Genomic DNA, 19,152 nt, shown 5'->3' on the forward strand with positions numbered 1-19,152 from the left:
AGCTAAACCTAAAAGTGATATATGGCAATTTGCAAATAAGAATGATATCGTATGAAATCAGAATGCAATTCCTTGATGGCAAAGGGGAGTATCTACGTTTAATCAAAATAAATGTATCTTTCATCAACATACGATGTTTATTGTATCATACCTGTAAAATAACAGAATCCTTTACCTGCTTATGTGATGGTGTCACGTCAATTGTAGGTCACAATACTGTACTTTAAACATGCGATTTATCTACATTCCATCTTGAAAAATGATGAAAACCTGACGATTTCATAATTGATATAGCAATGTCTTACTCCATTTCGCATAATTAAATCTCTAATGTTTAAATCTATAATAGTTTAATCTCTAATAGTTACATCTCTAATAGTTAAATCTCTAATAGTTTAATCTCTAATAGTTATATCTCTAATAGTTAAATCTCTAATAGTTATATCTCTAATAGTTTAATCTCTAATAGTTAAATCTCTAATATGTAGTTCTATTGAGTACTTGAACATGATATTAACCGAAACATAATCTCTCTCTTATGTTCATATATCCGTAATAAACAACATGTTATGAAAACCAATTAACTAGACGACTCCGTATTTTAAAAAAAAGGTATACAAAACTATTATGATCAGTTTATCAATCTCAACCAATATGGCCTGCTATGATACATTATCATTTTGTTGTAATAACTAAAAAGACAATGACAATGTTGATGATAGTCACAATAATGGTCTCCCTACAATCATTAACACTGTTAGTATGTTTGGACATACATTACCATATATCCAAAGGTATACTGTATATACATATACACAGAAGTAGATTTCCCGTAGTGACATCGGTATGATTGACATGGTCTTTGTGACATTCGCCTGTAATAAAATCTCATCATCACTAAATACTTCACACATGTACACGGCCCCTCGCCGAAATTCTGACCGGAGGGCGGCCATAATGTCATCATCTGGGATACCATTGTCGTTTATAGGATGTACTAAGTAAAAACGGTCACATGAATAAATAAGGAATTGTAATTTTATTTCTATACATTTGACACTTAAAATATCATAAAACTGTGACTAAATGCATGACATTATCTTCCTAATAGAGTTTTAACTTCATTCACGAGTTACCAGTCGACTACGACGCCATTGAAAACTAAACCTCTTAAATCAAAGCCTGCTCGTCAGAAGGATGAGTTTTATTGCCACCACACTGTATTCATGACGACATACATACATACACACGAGAGGCCGCTGATGGATGAAGTATATAAATGTTGCATAAGCTTTGTGCTGTAATAAAACAACAGTAAACGCCCGATTTAACTAACATCCTGAAGGTGACAGGTATAGGTGTGTGAGACGGACAGAAGGTTTACTTCAAGGAGAGTGTGAGATGGACAGAAGGTTTACTTCAAGGAGAGTGTGAGATGGACAGAAGGTCATTATCAGGAAGAGTGTGAGACGGAGAGAAGGTCAATATCAGGGAGAGTGTGAGACGGACAGAAGGTCATTATCAGGAAGAGTGTGAGACGGAGAGAAGGTCAATATCAGGGAGAGTGTGAGACGGACAGAAGGTCAATATCAGGGAGAGTGTGAGACGGACAGAAGGTCATTATCAGGGAGAATGTGAGACGGAGAGCAGGTCAATATCAGGGAGAGTGTGAGACTGACAGAAGGTCAATATCAGGGAGAGTGTGAGACTGACAGAAGGTCAATATCAGGGAGAGTGTGAGACTGACAGAAGGTCAATATCAGGGAGAGTGTGAGACGGACAGAAGGTCATTATCAGGAAGAGTGTGAGACGGAGAGAAGGTCAATATCAGGGAGAGTGTGAGACTGACAGAAGGTCAATATCAGGGAGAATGTGAGACGGAGAGGTCAATATCAGGAAGAGTGTGAGACAGACAGAAGGTCAATATCAGGGAGAGTGTGAGATGGACAGAAGGTCAATATCAGGGAGAGTGTGAGATGGACAGAAGGTCAATATCAGGGAGAGTGTGAGACGGACAGAAGGTCAATATCAGGGAGAGTGTGAGACAGACAGAAGGTCAATATCAGGGAGAGTGTGAGATGGACAGAAGGTCAATATCAGGGAGAGTGTGAGACGGACAGAAGGTCAATATCAGGGAGAGTGTGAGACGGACAGGAGGTCAATATCAGGGAGAGTGTGAGACGGACAGAAGGTCAATATCAGGGAGAGTGTGAGACAGACAGAAGGTCAATATCAGGGAGAGTGTGAGACGGACAGAAGGTCAATATCAGGGAGAGTGTGAGACGGACAGAAGGTTAATATCAGGGAGAGTGTGAGACAGACAGAAGGTCAATATCAGGGAGAGTGTGAGACGGACAGAAGGTCAATATCAGGGAGAGTGTGAGACGGACAGAAGGTCAATATCAGGGAGAGTGTGAGACAGACAGAAGGTCAATATCAGGGAGAGTGTGAGACGGACAGAAGGTCAATATCAGGGAGAGTGTGAGACAGACAGAAGGTCAATATCAGGGAGAGTGTGAGACGGACAGAAGGTCAATATCAGGGAGAGTGTGAGACGGACAGAAGGTTAATATCAGGGAGAGTGTGAGACAGACAGAAGGTCAATATCAGGGAGAGTGTGAGACAGACAGAAGGTCAATATCAGGGAGAGTGTGAGACGGACAGAAGGTCAATATCAGGGAGAATGTGAGACGGACAGAAAGTCAATATCAGGGAGAGTGTGAGACAGACAGAAGGTCAATATCAGGGAGAGTGTGAGACTGACAGAAGGTCAATATCAGGGAGAATGTGAGACGGACAGAAGGTCAATATCAGGGAGAGTGTGAGACTGACAGAAGGTCAATATCAGGGAGAGTGTGAGACTGATAGAAGGTCAATATCAGGGAGAATGTGAGACAGACAGAAGGTCAATATCAGGGAGAGTGTGAGACAGACAGAGGGTTAATAGTAGGGAAAATGTGAGACGGACAGAAGGTCAATATCAGGGAGAGTGTGAGATGGACAGAAGGTCAATATCAGGGAGAGTGTGAGACGGACAGAAGGTCAATATCAGGGAGAGTGTGAGACAGACAGAAGGTCAATATCAGGGAGAGTGTGAGACGGACAGAAGGTCAATATCAGGGAGAGTGTGAGACAGACAGAAGGTTAATATCAGGGAGAGTGTGAGACGGACAGAAGGTCAATATCAGGGAGAGTGTGAGACAGACAGAAGGTCAATATCAGGGAGAGTGTGAGACGGACAGAATGTCAATATCAGGGAGAATGTGAGACGGACAGAAGGTCAATATCAGGGAGAGTGTGAGACAGACAGAAGGTCAATATCAGGGAGAGTGTGAGACGGACAGAAGGTCAATATCAGGGAGAATGTGAGACGGACAGAAGGTCAATATCAGGGAGAGTGTGAGACAGACAGAAGGTCAATATCAGGGAGAGTGTGAGACTGACAGAAGGTCAATATCAGGGAGAATGTGAGACGGACAGAAGGTCAATATCAGGGAGAGTGTGAGACTGACAGAAGGTCAATATCAGGGAGAGTGTGAGACTGACAGAAGGTCAATATCAGGGAGAATGTGAGACAGACAGAAGGTCAATATCAGGGAGAGTGTGAGACTGACAGAAGGTCAATATCAGGGAGAATGTGAGACGGACAGAAGGTCAATATCAGGGAGAGTGTGAGACGGACAGGAGGTCAATATCAGGGAGGTGTGAGACAGAGACAGAAGGTCAATATCAGGGAGAGTGTGAGACAGACAGAAGGTTAATATCAGGGAGAGTGTGAGACAGACAGAAGGTCAATATCAGGGAGGGGTGAGACGGACAGGAGGTCAATAGTAGGGAAAATGTGAGACGGACAGAAGGTCAATATCAGGGAGAGTGTGAGACAGACAGAAGGTCAATATCACGGAGGGTGTGAGACGGACAGAAGGTCAATATCAGGGAGAGTGTGAGACGGACAGAAGGTCAATATCAAGGAGAGTGTGTGATGGACAGAAGGTCAATATCAGGGAGAGTGTGAGACGGACAGAAGGTCAATATCAGGGAGAGTTTGAGACGGGCAGAAGGTCAATATCAGGGAGAGTGTGAGACGGACAGAAGGTCAATATCAGGGAGAGTGTGAGACTGACAGAGGGTCAATAGTAGGGAGAATGTGAGACAGACAGAAGGTCAATATCAGGGAGAGTGTGAGACAGACAGAAGGTCAATATCAGGGAGAATGTGAGACGGACAGAAGGTTAATATCAGGGAAAGTGTGAGGGTGTGAGACGGACAGGAGGTCAATATCAGGGAGAGTGTGAGACGGACAGAATGTCAATATCAGGGAGGGTGTGAGACAGACAGGAGGTCAATATCAGGGAGAGTGTGAGACAGACAGAAGGTCAATATCAGGGAGAATGTGAGACAGACAGAAGGTCAATATCAGGGAGAATGTGAGACAGACAGAAGGTTAATATCAGGGAGAGTGTGAGACAGACAGAAGGTTAATATCAGGGAGAGTGTGAGATGGACAGAAGGTCAATATCAGGGAAAGTGTGAGACAGACAGAGGGTTAATAGTAGGGAGAATGTGAGACAGACAGAAGGTTAATATCAGGGAGAGTGTGAGACTGACAGGAGGTCAATATTAGGGAGAGTGTGAGACGGACAGGAAGTCAATATCAGGGAGAGTGTGAGACAGACAGAGGGTTAATAGTAGGGAGAATGTGAGACAGACAGAAGGTCAATATCAGAGAGAGTGTGAGACTGACAGGAGGTCAATATCAGGGAGAGTGTGAGACAGACAGAGGGTTAATAGTAGGGAGAGTGTGAGACGGACAGAAGGTCAATATCAGGGAGAGTGTGAGACGGACAGGAGGTCAATAGTAGGGAGGGTGTGAGACAGACAGAAGGTCAATATCAGGGAGAGTATGAGACGGACAGAAGGTCAATATCAGGGAGAGTGTGAGACGGACAGGAGGTCAATAGTAGGGAGGGTGTGAGACAGACAGAAGGTCAATATCAGGGAGAGTATGAGACGGACAGAAGGTCAATATCAGGGAGAGTGTGAGACGGACAGAAGGTCAATATCAGGGAGAGTGTGAGACGGACAGGAGGTCAATATCAGGGAGAGTGTGAGACGGACAGAAGGTCAATATCAGGGAGAGTGTTAGAAGGACAGAAGGTCAATATCAGGGAAAGTGTGAGACAGACAGAGAGTTAATAGTAGGGAGAGTGTGAGACAGACAGAGGGTCAATATCAGGAAGAGTGTGAGACGAACAGAAGGTCAATATCAGGGAGAGTGTGAGACGGACAGAAGGTCAATATCAGGGAGAATGTGAGACAGACAGAAGGTCAATATCAGGGAGGGTGTGAGACGGACAGAAGGTCAATATCAGGGAGAGTGTGAGACAGACAGAAGGTCAATAGTAGGGAGAGTGTGAGACGGACAGAAGGTCAATAGTAGGGAGAGTGTGAGACGGACAGAATGTCAATATCAGGGAGGGTGTGAGACGGACAGAAGGTCAATATCAGGGAGAGTGTGAGACAGACAGAAGGTCAATAGTAGGGAGAGTGTGAGACGGACAGAAGGTCAATATCAGGGAGATTGTGAGACGGACAGGAGGTCAATATCAGGGAGAGTGTGAGACGGACAGAAGGTCAATATCAGGGAGAGTGTGAGACAGACAGAAGGTCAATAGTAGGGAGAGTGTGAGACGGACAGAAGGTCAATATCAGGGAGGGTGTGAGACGGACAGAAGGTCAATATCAGGGAGGGTGTGAGACGGACAGGAGGTCAATATCAGGGAGAGTGTGAGACGGACAGAAGGTCAATATCAGGGAGAGTGTGAGACGGACAGGAGGTCAATATCAGGGAGAGTGTGAGACGGACAGAAGGTCAATTTTAGGGAGAGTGTGAGACGGACAGAAGGTCAATATCAGGGAGAGTGTGAGATGGACAGAAGGTCAATATCAGGGAGAGTGTGAGACAGACAGAAGGTCAATATCAGGGAGAGTGTGAGACGGACAGGAGGTTAATATCAGGGAAAGTGTGAAACGGACAGAAGGTCAATATCAGGGAGAGTGTGAGACAGACAGAGGGTTAATAGTAGGGAGAGTGTGAGACGGACAGAAGGTCAATATCAGGGAGAGTGTGAGACAGACAGAAGGTCAATTTCAGGGAGAATGTGAGACGGACAGAAGGTCAATATCGGGGAGAGTGTGAGACAGAGACAGAAGGTCAATATCAGGGAGAATGCGAGACGGACTTTTGAATTTTGGAAAAAGGAGTTGATGGCATCATAAATCAGAAATATCTTTGAAAAAGATAAACGGCATAGTTTTAATACTGGTGATTATAATGTTAAACTGCTGGTGAATGCAATTAACGAACCAATGCGTTTCAGCACGGATAACAAAATCATATCAGTTTCAATCATTTTTTGTGATATTAAGACTGCATTTGAATTAGGAATATAATTTTATTAATGTGTCATTTGAAATGATTCATCCACTTATTTAGCTTGCATTCAATCTTAACTTTGTTTCGTTTTTAACTACATATCTGCATTTTGCATTTACCGATACATTGACCAATCACATACTTCATCTTGACCAGTAATGCCACCTGTCACGTCATATCTGGGGTCAAAAGAAAATGATACGACTATGCCGAGAAATACAAAAAAGGCATAATTATGTCAATGTGCTTATTTTTTCTCGATAGTCCTTGGAAAATCATAAATAATTTTTACAAAAATATTGTTTAATTCACAATTTTTTTCTTATATTAAGGTTATAATACAATTATGCGATTTGCATCCTATTTTATCAAAATATGTAAAAAAAAAAAATAAAAAAATCCTATCAAGTGCCGACTCAACCTCGGTTTTCTGACAAGATCTCAAGACACGTTTACAATCTTTTTTCTATTTAAGCTTAACAGCGCATTAAATATATATCATTGCTAATTCATTCCTGTGTCATGTTACACACACATTACCGTACGTAGGTGCATAGACGAAGCCGTTCAATTACTTTTTTTAAGATCAACCAACTTCTTCGACTGTGCTATTAGTTTAGATTGTACCGACATAAACGACCTGTAACAAAACAAATTTCGCGGAAAATACTTAAACTTTTTATAATTAGTCAGTCTAAACTAAACATTTAATTGTGTTTTATTGTATATTTTTTATTTCCGATTACGTTTACATCATTTTCGATTCGTAAAATGAGTTACCTCCCCGACACGGAACCATCCTAAACAGCGCCCTCGAAGTAAACAAACGGTAAATTCTTACTTATATTTTTGATTGCTGCATTCTCACTCTAGATTGATTCCTTAAATGTGATACACTATATTGATTGTTCCGAGATATTAGTATATTTTATAAATATGATCAGGTCGAATGTTCTAAGAGCTGTACGGCTTCAGCCATTTGGTGTTAGCCTAGAACGTATATTCATAGGTATGAAGTCCCTTCCCGACAGTGTAGCAAGTCCCGAATTCACATCGGGCAGTATTCAGGTGGATCACTTGTACTCCCGATATTACGACCACAGGGGCTTGGGAATTAGTTACAGTCTACATGTATTTGGACCTCCCCTAGTGTGTATAGCACATTTTGGGGTGTTTTGGGGGCTAGATTAAAATTCGCTAAAAATGACACCCCGGTATTCATAATTCAGTAAAAATGACACGAATACAACACAAATACAATGGATATTATTGCAAATATTTCTCGGAAAGAAACCCCATTTTAGATAAGCTCTCTGAATTCTTTAGTTTTACATTTTGTGTGTAAGTTAACCAGACATAGGTAAGCGTGTGGCTAACCCGTGTAGAATTATTCCCGGTGTGTCTTGACACAGACGACCCGGTTACATGTGCACGTGCGTTGCCATTCTGACAAAACGTTCGCCGGCTGGTAAACTTTTCTCAATTTTTATCCAAAGTTTTTTGGCAATTACTCATCAAAATCAGTCATTTATTGATATCAACTAGTTGGCATAAATATAATAATCATACAATATTATGGTAACTGTTTAAAAAAAAAAAAAAAAAAAATATCTTTAAAAAGGATAAACGGCATATTTTTAAGGCTGGTAGTTATCATGTAAAACTGCTGGTGAAATAAATCAACGAACTAATACGTTTCAGCACGGATAACAAAATTATATCAGTTTGAATCATTTTTGGTGATAATAAGACTGCATTTGAATCAGGAATATAATTTTATTAATGTGTCATTTGAAAAGATACATTCACTTATTCAGCTTGCATTCAATCTTAACTTTGTTTTGTTTTTAACTGCATATCTGCATTTTGCATCTACCGCTACATTGACCAATCACATCCTTCATCTTGACCAGTAACGCCACCTAGCGCGTCATATCCGAGGCAAAAGAATATTATATGGATATGTCGAAAAATACATATGCTCTTTCAATTCTATAGTTTCTGATTATATTCCAATTATAAACTAGGTCATTTTACCTGATTCAAATAGTTTTATATTGAAATATCTGTTTTTAATGTTTCTGTTACTATCCCTTAAAGGGGCATTCCTTCGTCCGAACGCTAGATGTGTGTTGTACATTAATGTTAACATTTATGAATAAAAGTAACTTACACTCATATTTTTTATTAATTGTGATGGAATAAATATCATATTTGTACAGCGAATTCGCAAAACTCTGCCGCTCTGTATCCGAACTGGAACATTTAGATATCCATCAGTTCGCTAAAAAACATACAATGTACCAATTCTATAAAAATCACACAAGTTCGGTAAAAATCTCGTGGCATATATAGCGTAGCGAGTGATGTACAGTACACTTAACTGTACCGCTTTTGTTGTGACTATAAACCCCAATTATAGCCCGTTGTACACCAATTACTTATGTTATGGTAACATGCATAGCTAGTAAATGAGTTAAGAATATATAAAAAAAAAAAAAAGTTTAAAATATTACAAACATTTTTTTTGGCTACAAAGTCACATAAATATGAGCACCGATATGGCGCAAACACGTCAAGATAAGACAAATACACAGTATACTTGTAAAATCGTTTATTGTGGTTCGATGAGGTAATATTTTGTTATAGTGTTGTAATTTGTCAGCTGGGTAACAAGTGTAACTTCGAGCAGAACTTCATTACGAACCTGTCAGTCTGTTGCGTCGACTATCAATTTACCCCGCATTTCTTTCCAGAAGCAATGCGAGTTCTTTATTGACTTTTTGACTTTAAACATATTTTTTTGCCAGTTGACCAGGGATTAGGCACACGTTTTTTCAACTTATGGACGCCCTCTCCCATCATCAAAAATACATTACATAAAAAACATTCAAATATACATAAACATACAGTAGGCTAGATATAAAGAATATATGCAATTAACATAGACACAGGTTTGCAAGAAAGACTACAAGAATACATATCAAAATCTATTGCTGGATTTGATGTAGTTTTGCACGTGTGCGTCACTTTCGTTTCTGTTCGTGAACTTGTCTGCGCATGCTCGTATTGATAGTGGTTGGTGGCAATTAATTTCTCGCACTTCGGGTCGAAGTCACATTTTCAAAAACTTTAATTTTTTAGAATTTTGGTTTATCTTCGGTCTTTGAGTATTGTATTACGGTAAAGTTGATAACTTTTACTAGTTGAGAAAAATATAAGATTCCCGTGTACTTGTTTGTATAGCAGAATCATTTCAACGACAGAATGCCCCTTTAACAAATATACCACTTCAAAACAGTAGTGGAGGGGTTCACCATTGATCACTAACCGTTTGGTTATTTCTCAAATCTCTCCTGGCACAAGTGTACTGAAGCACCTCAACAAAACAAAACAAAACAAACAAACAAACAAACAACCACAACATATACATGTAAATTGATTGTTCTGGTATCTATTATCAATATTTACCCCACAAATATACTGGTTACGTCATTTCTTTGAAAATAGATAGTAAAATCCAAAACGAGCAACACACTCATAGAAATCAGTTCAAACATACCACCATCTTTGATAAGAGTGTTAAGGTCAATTTCCTTATAAGGCAATCAAAATAAATTGGCGTTAATGGTACTTCCCACGAGATTTAAACAGATGAACAGATTCGGAGTTATATAACTTATTTTACAGATAAAATTCATATAAGATTCCGACATAAACGTCTTTAGCAGGCTGAAGTTAGCAGCGGATTCGTTATACGTTATTGGGAATTCGAATAACGAATCCGCTGCAGCAGCGGATTGGAGATTCAGTTTTTTATGTTTAAATGCTATTTCTTTTTATTGACATTTTGACATTTGGATTCAAATAGCGAATCCGCTGCAGCAGTGGATTGGGGATTCAGTTACATATAATTAATGGATTTTTCTTTTTTTATTGAAATTTTGGGATTCGGATAACTGTCAGGGATGGATTCGGGATTCAATTACTTACTTATGTTTCATTGGTATTTTTCTGATAAACTACATTTTTATGATTGGAGAATCGATTTTACATTTTGATTTTGTGATTCGAATAACGAATTTGCTGCCAATAATATATTGTGGATTTAGTTCTTAATGTTTAATTATCGTATTTTATCACAAAGTACGAAAATGGTAATTTGCGGGTATTTCAATGATATCGGAGTTCCGAATGATATAATTACTAAATAAGTCAATCAACAATAATGGGATTCTATTTCGAATCTGCGAAGTTCTATGTTTCTTCGCCAGCATTCTATGGTACAAATATTTATTTTAATTTCTATGGTACAAATATATAAAGACCAGAAGGATTCTTACTATTGTAACCTCTAACGAGATCGATCATCCTTTTGATATAGCTGAAGGTTTGATTGGAAAGCAAACATGTATACGGAATTTAAAATTCTATCAGTAAACTATTCTTGGTTATTATATTTATGCTACCAATTGAATAATATTGTTATACTAATCTGCTGTTATTAGAATCTCCAATCATATGTTAAAAGGAAAAATATCAATTGAACATGTATGTAACTGAATCCCTAATCCGCTGCTGGCACCAGATTCGTTATTCGAATCTCCAATCATATTTTATAAGAACTAGAAATGTCTGTAAGACATAAATGGCCCCGCATCCACATGAAATTAGTTCCCGACACTTGGACAGTATTTAAATTTTGACCAATAAGGGGCCAGAAAATGACTTCCATTTTTTGCCCACAAAAATTAATATGGCCATTGTCTTTGTATAGCCAGACTGCATATAATACCAAATTTCATGAAAATCGAACGATATTTAAATATCGACCAATCAGAATCCTCTATTTGGCGGCCATCTTTAATCGAAATTCTGTTTTTTTTATTGTTTATTATGAGTGCTGTCATGGTATCATCTCTCCCATCAAGTTCCATTACAATCAATCAGATAGAACAAGCGTTATTACAGGATATATTTTTAGCCAGGGGCTGTGGCGGCCGTCTTAGATGTTTGATCCGGTAAAAAGAGCAAGTTGCGCAAGTGGGCATCATGTTTGTTATGTAAACAAAGTTTGACAACAATCACATTTGTAGTTATATAGATATGCTAGTTTAATATTGAAGCGGGACGGGACGAGACGGGACGGACACGTGTAACACTATTTATTACATTTTTACCTGTGAAATATCGAGAATTAGTCATTCTATCAAAGTGATATTTTTCATTAGTGAAAAATATCACTTTTTCTGATATGTTTCACTAGTGAAAAAAATCAGTTTTTTTTATTTGACCAATCAGAACACTGCTTACAAACGACAATGCGGAAAATAAAGATTTGATGTTATATGACGTTATATTGCAAGATAGAATACATAACGTCACGATTTTGCGTACATTTGTGAGCCGTTGACAAGGGACCGCAATGAATTCTGGGAGAGATTGAGCTGCCTCTGTATATTTTGCTATAAAATGTAATAAACAGAATATCTAACAGTGTCTTCAATAAAACCAAATATATTTCACTCGTGTTGCTAATATTTTTCAAAAATATCAAAATATTAGCCACACGAGTGAAATATATTTGGTATTACTGAAGACACTGTTCGAGTTAGATATCCTCCTCTATAAGAAACTGAATTCCCAATCTACTGCTGCAGCAGATTCGTTATTTGAATCCAAACATCAAAACGTCAATAAAAAGGAAAATCATTTAAACGTAAAAAACTGAATCCCCAATCATATCCTATAAGGAAAATTACTAATATGTAACTGAATGCCCAATCCACTGCTTCAGCGAATTCAATATTTAAAGCTAAATGTCAAAATGTCAATAAAAAGAAATATATTTTAAACATAAAAAACAGAATCCCCAATCCAGCGGATTCGTTATACGAATCCCCAATCCGCTGCTGCAGCGGATTCGTTATTCGAATCCCGAAGCGGATTCGTTATTTGAATCCCTTATAACGAATAACGAATCCGTTGCTACAAATGTAACTTCAGCCCGCTAAAGTCTTTTCAGAACAGTATACATGTATACCCGTATATAATAAGATAATATTATTCAATAGATCATTATAACAACAATTCATAATTTGATCACTCCTACCAATCAGTCACACCGGGAAATACTTAAAACACAAATGACTCCAAATAAAACTGACATATGATTTAAACATATTTATTGCCCTAAAATTGAGCAGAGGATTAGGCACAAGTTTTTCCAACTTATCAACGCCTTTCCCTCTAGTACAGTTCATATATTGATATTTACATGATGACATTTAACAAGGCATACAAATCATAATATACAATCAATACCCTTTACTTAAAACCTATTGCTGGATTTGATGAAAATATGCACGTGTCTGAAAACTTCTTTATTTATGTCTACGGACATTTTATATATATATAAAATAACAGTGTCTTCAGTAATACCAAATATATTTCACGAGTGGGGCTAATATTTTGATATTTTTCACGAGTGCGCAGCACGAGTGAAAACTATCAAAATATTAGCCACACGAGTGAAATATATTTGGTATTACTGAAGACACTGTTAGATATTCTGTTTATTACATTTTTTATCAACGAAAAACCTACCCCGTATGCTAACTAGGCCTACAGCGATAATTTGTAAACAAAAAAGTAGTTTCCCCTGTCCAGGTGCTGACATATATGTCGGGCTTTCTGATTGGTCAATTCTTTTGGTATTTTCTAATCATTAATTTGATTGGTCAAATCAGCAAAAGTGATATTTTTCACTAGTGAAAATATGATATTGAAAAATATCACTTTTATAGAATGAATAATTTTTGATATTTCACTGGTAAAAATGTAATAAACAAGAATTAATTTTTGGCAAATTTATCAATAAGCAACAAAAGTTTAATTTAGACAACCTTATAATTTTAATTATAAAATAATTCATATGCAAAAACAAATGCCTGCAAATAGATCTTAATCTTTTTTTTTAGGTACAAAAAACAGTTTATTCCACCAGACATGTAAAACATTGGAGGGCTGCCAAGGTTGGGGCCTTGGGGTCAGCTCTCAATATAAATCATGTCCCCACACAGGGGCCTCTCACTCACCACACTCAACACACAAAAAACCACGCACCCAAACTCTAAACATTCTGTCAAATAAATTAGTCAGTTACACTAGAAAATAACAATAATAAATATGATACACGTTTTATTTTTGTCAATAAAAAAACAGTTCATAAATAATTTTCACTTCATATATACACACCCACACCATCCATCCATCCATCCATCCATCCATCTTTCTCTCACACGTGTGTGGCACATAAATGTAAACAAAACTGTTACAGGAACATAGACAAACACAAAGCACAAACATGGAAGATACTGGTGTAGTTGAAAACAGCCTTGGTCTCTTCTCGTATTAAATATATATATGATATTTAAATGTATAATAACATATAATATTGCCATAATAGTTTTTCCAAGGGAAATTTGAGTAGGGGAATTAAGATGAAGTATCATTACATTGTATTACTTTAAAATACCTCATATGAGAATTGGAAGATATTCCCTAGTGTCACTCAGCTAGGTGGTAGGATTACAGTACTTATACTATATAGCTATAAGCCATACATATACTGGCTCATAGAGGATTACCGTAATTACACTTTAAAAGCTATAAATTAAACTATACATAAATTGGCTCATAGAGGATTACACTAACTATAATATATAGCTATAAACTATACATGGACTGGCTCGTAGAGGTTTACAGTAAATATACGATAAACTATACTTTTTAAACGGTAAAAAATATGTGACTAATACATTAACTGGCTCAGAGAAGATTACAGTAACGATACTATTGTTTTACACTGTAAATGCACATATTACAAATATGTTTACGGTATTTTGATTTACAAATTAAAAATATGTGACCAAACTTCCCAAGTCTTATATATTTGATAAATACTTGATAAATTCATTTAAAGTGGGTTTTCTTTTCTGTCTTGATCCTAGATCTTAATCTTGACAATCTAAAAAATCACATTAAATTTGAGTTAAGAGCACTTAAAATTCTCATTTCAACTATGGACTATAAAAATAAAGAACATCATATTACTCAAATAAACGATTGGTCACAAATTTAAGCTTGGTTCCAACACATCAAAATTTCTAGATCTTTCAGAGTGCAACAAACTTATAAACAAATAACTTTAACCGAAACACTAAATCACTGATATTTGTTAGACCAGTCTACAATGACCTTGTCCATATGTCCATGTCTTTATGTGTATACAGAAATCCATTTTTTTTCTCATTTTGTCTTTGTTGTTGTCCCCCCTCCCCCTCCCTCCCAATCTCCACCCTTATTCCAGTCTATTACATTCTTTGCTATTCTATAACGTTTCAATCAAAGATAAAGTCAGTATACTTTAATAATAAATCCAACTACATTCAGTTAATCTAATACATTTTGTATATCATAATATATAACTTTTATACCACCTGAGAGAATGTAATGTTGATGTAAAGTATATAGTGTATGTAATGCTTCCACATATGTATATATGTATGTTATTGAATGTCTTAAAATTAAAATGAATACAAAATAAATTAAAAAAAGGACCCTGGTTTGTCACGGCCAGGCCCAGAGGTTCTCTGTTGCTCTCTTTCTGGTTTGCAGGGCAACCTGATGTCCATGCATGTCCTCAGCCTTCTTTCCCTCTAATTATTCGTTGTCTGGTCCTAGTCACACTGTGTCTGCTTCAGGTGTATCGGTGATTGGGAACCCGGCGTATTCGTCGGGCTATGGGTCAGTCGGTCAGTCGGTCAGTCGGGTGGTGTCCACCCGGCACCCTCCCCAGGCTTTGGGTTTAACTCTGCGGGTTCGCAGGCGTTCTCGGGCCATCCAAATCAGCCTGCGAGTGGTTTGGCATTCCGGAATCCTAGCAGGTGCGGACAGGGTCCGTACATGTCTGGGTTTGCAGATCTGGTGCTTCCGCTTCTCAGGCGGTCCCTGCTGCTATGCAGTCTCTAGGAAAAGGTGTGACACGGACTAAATCCATTTTTGTGTCACGTTCCAAGACCAAGGTGGGTAAACGTTCACAGAAACATTCCCATTCAGAGGCTATGTCTGAGCCACGGCTCCAGATAGCCTCTTTGGCTAATTCCTTGTCTCCTTTAACCGTCCAGACCGTCCCTACGGATTGCGAGGGATCGGGTCAGGCAGAGCATGGCATACTGCATCTGTCCCCTGGTTGTTCCGATTTGGACAACTCTCAATCGGTTGCTCCGTCTTCTGATGGTCAGTCTTCTGATGATGAGTCTAGGGAATCAGATCAGGCCGTGGATGTTGTGGCTGAAGCCTCCCATCTTGTTGCCGGCATGCGTCAGCTCCGTGCTGACATTGCTTACATTCTCGGCTAGAAGGATTGCCCACCTCCTATGTCATCGGTCCCTGCGGTTACTACCTTGCTTAGCTCGTTGGTTCATCCTAAGCCAGCACCTAGGAGCCACGGGACCCTGCCCGAGGACACTGCTGTGTCCTCTGCTTTGGCCGCTGTCGGGTTGTTGAGAAAAAAATCTTCTACCCGTTTCCCTGGTTTTCCGGGTCTTCAGAGTGGGTTGGCAAATTTGTCTGAGGTTAAACCGTCAGATTATGCTATCCATGATGGGAAGCTTTCCCTCATCCAGCCAAGCTGGAATCGAGGGACCTTGCTTCTTGGCCCGGGAAGCAAGTCGACCAGGTGGTCTTCTAGCCTAAGGAACACCACAAGTTGCTAAGGCTTCCTCTCCATGTCCTGTCTTAAAGTCTGAAACTCTGTTGTTGATCAGGCACTTGTCTCTCTCCTGCGTAGTAAACGAGTTCTAATACATCCTTTACAATGATTTGTAAATTATCATAAAGAAAAAGAAAATACATAAGATTATCATTATATATTATTCACAAATACTCTTTCTATATATATACTGTAATTTCCATTCTTGACTAATAACCAGATACTAATTATTTGAAATAAATGTAATATGTTATGGAGAGAACTTTAATATAGGCTTAGCCTGATGTTCAATCCATTTGATTCCCAATAAAATATGTTGAAATGAAAGTGTCCTGTCTTATGTGGACTTTTTCACGGTTTCCCTCTATAGGATATCCGATCTGCCTGATGATCGGTTATCGGAGGAGGAAAGACAGGACACGCAGGACAGACTTACATCTGCCATGAATGCTGCGTTGAGAACGGTAGCTGCTCTAGTGCTCCCTCCCCTGTAACGTAGTGCTCGCCCGACGCTTCTCTGTCTTGAAGGGCATTGAAGTGAGTGAACCTTACCGCTCTCGCCTCTTGACGGACCCCTTCACAGGTTCTACTCTGGGGGTGTTTTGCCTTCCGTTCAGAAGGATCTGAAGGAGGATTCTGTGGCTTCTGGCGTTCTTTTTGCCAAACCTAGTCAGACTCCTAGTTCCTCGCAGGGTACTGGGTCTGCTGTGAAGAAGGCTAGACCTAATACTAAGCGTCGTGCCTCTGGGACTAAGTCTAAGCCTCTCTTTAAGGCCAAGGGCAAGAAGGGTAAGGGTGGCAAGAAACCTCCTTCCAAGGGCAAGCAGGGTTCCTGACTGTTCCTCCGTCCAGCCTTCAACTGTCGCTTCCAGTCTCGGTTCGGGTCAAGCTGGACTCGTTTCCGATCCTAGGAACTTGCTAGACGTTCCCTTACCAGATTTACCGGTAGGCGGTCGTCTAGCTTCCTTTCTTCCTCACTGGAAGGAGATCACCCAGGACAGCTGAGTAAGGACCATGCTTCTCACGGGTGTGGTCGAGGAAATTTCTTTAACAGACTGCACGCCCGGCTTCTACTAGGATGTTCCTGGTTCGCAAGAAGTCAGGTGCTTGGCGTCCGATCTCAGTGCTTTCAACAAGCACGTGGATTCTCCTCACTTCAAGATGGAGACCCCCAGGGGCATTATTGCCGCCGTTGGGGATGGAATGTGGGCAACTTCAGTAGACCTGAAGGACGCCTACTTCCATATTCCTATCTAGAAGTCGGCACAGAAATACCTTCGTTTCACTTGCGAGGGCAAGGTTTTTCAGTTCCGGGCCATGCCTTTCGGGCTCAACACTGCTCCCCTGGTTTTCACCAAGCTGTTGTAGGTTCTGGTGAGTGACCTTTACTCCAGAAGCATATATATCCATATCTACTTCGACGATTCCCTCCTGTTACACATGGTTCTGGACTCGTTAGTTTAGGAAACTCGATCGGTTCTAAAACTCTTGCTCAAGGTAGGTTTCATTCCTTCCAGAGAGAAGTCAGAGGTGGTTCCTTCTCAGGACTTTGTCTTCCTGGGCAACCGTTTCAATACGGTCCAGGTTATTGTTTTACCACCAGAGGACAAGTTTCTGAAGGCTCGAGAGTTGGCTCTTTCCTTCATGAACATGCTTCGGGTTCAGGTTCGTTGGTTCCTCAGATTTCCGGGGAGCATTAACTCCCTGGCAGATGTGGTCCCTCTGGGACGGCTTCACATCGGGCCCATGTAAATGTTCCTTCTCTCAAACTGGGTTCCTGCTTCCATGGACTGGGAGGCTATGCTTCCCTTAACCCAGTCAGTAAAGGACTTTGCAGCCTGGTGGATATTTCGGGACAATGTCTTTCAAGGGGTACCTCTGCGCAAGTCAAGCCCCACCATGACCCTGTACTCGGATGCGTCCATGTCGGGCTAGAGTGCCTACCTGAACGGTCGATCCCGTTCAGGTGTTTGGACCGTTAATCACCTTTCGGAGCACATAAATGTGCTCTAAAGATGAGGGCGGTTTTGTTGGCACTGCACTCTCTTCGGTAGGACAATTCGACAGTTGTGGCCTATCTGGAGAGGCAGTGATGCACAAGGTCTCATGTACTGTGCGCTCTCGCTATCCGAGTCCTTCTGTTGTGTCGAGAGATGAATGAGACCATCCAAGTCAAACATCTTCCAGGCAGACTGAATGTCTTGGCCAATACCCTATCCAGGCGTCGTCAGCCAGTTCTGACAGAGTGGCAACTGAAGCCCGCTGTTTTCAGGGCAATCTGTCAGGTGTGGGACAGACCTCACATAGATATGTTTGCTACCTCCCTTAACTGTCAAATCCCTATCTTCGTCTCCCCGATTCCGGATCCTATTCCTTGGGCAGTATATTCTCGATTGGAACGGGATGAGCGCCTATGCGTTTCCTCCGTTCAACTTGGTGGGCAGGATGCTTCAGAAGTTCGTGGAACATCCATGTTCTCTGCTTCTGATATCCGAGGTTATGGCCGAGGCAGCCTTGGTTTCCACAGTTGCTGTCCCTTCTGGTAGATCAACCTCTGCAGTTACCTCCCAGTTGGGACCTTCTCCGGCAGCCTCGCTCAAGGTCAATGCATCCATACCCAGAGATCCTCCACCTTCACGCGTGGAGGCTATCAAAGAAGGCCTCTCTCAGGCAGGCTTTTCTTCAGAGGTGTCGGATCGCATCACACGATCTCTTCGATCTTCCTCATCTGCCATCTACCAGTCCAGATGGCGAATCTTCTGTGATTGGTGTGGTGGACGGCAGGTTGATCCAGTCAAGGCCTCTATTCAGTTGATAGCGGATTTTCTGCTTTCTCTGTTCAGAGACCGAAGCCTTGCGCCAGGTACCGTTGCTGGGTACCGTTTGGCTTTGGCTAGTGTTTTTTTCTGTTCTTGGCAGACCAGAAGTAGGCTCTTCTCCC

The 19,152-nt window shown here is 40.2% G+C and overlaps 1 protein-coding gene across 1 annotated transcript in view; it reads left to right on the plus strand.

The window, feature by feature from the left end:
* The first annotated feature begins 7,246 nt into the window (after positions 1-7,246).
* LOC117340028 (peroxidase-like protein) overlaps positions 7,247-19,152 on the plus strand; it is a 35,959-nt gene continuing 24,053 nt past the window's right edge. Inside the window, exon 1 of the mRNA XM_033901777.1 lies at positions 7,247-7,265. The gene's annotated coding sequence lies outside the window, so the exon portion shown is untranslated. The remainder of the gene's footprint in view (positions 7,266-19,152) is intronic.

This window comes from Pecten maximus, chromosome 12 (assembly GCF_902652985.1).
Source record: "Pecten maximus chromosome 12, xPecMax1.1, whole genome shotgun sequence".
Lineage (NCBI taxonomy): Eukaryota > Metazoa > Mollusca > Bivalvia > Pectinida > Pectinidae > Pecten > Pecten maximus.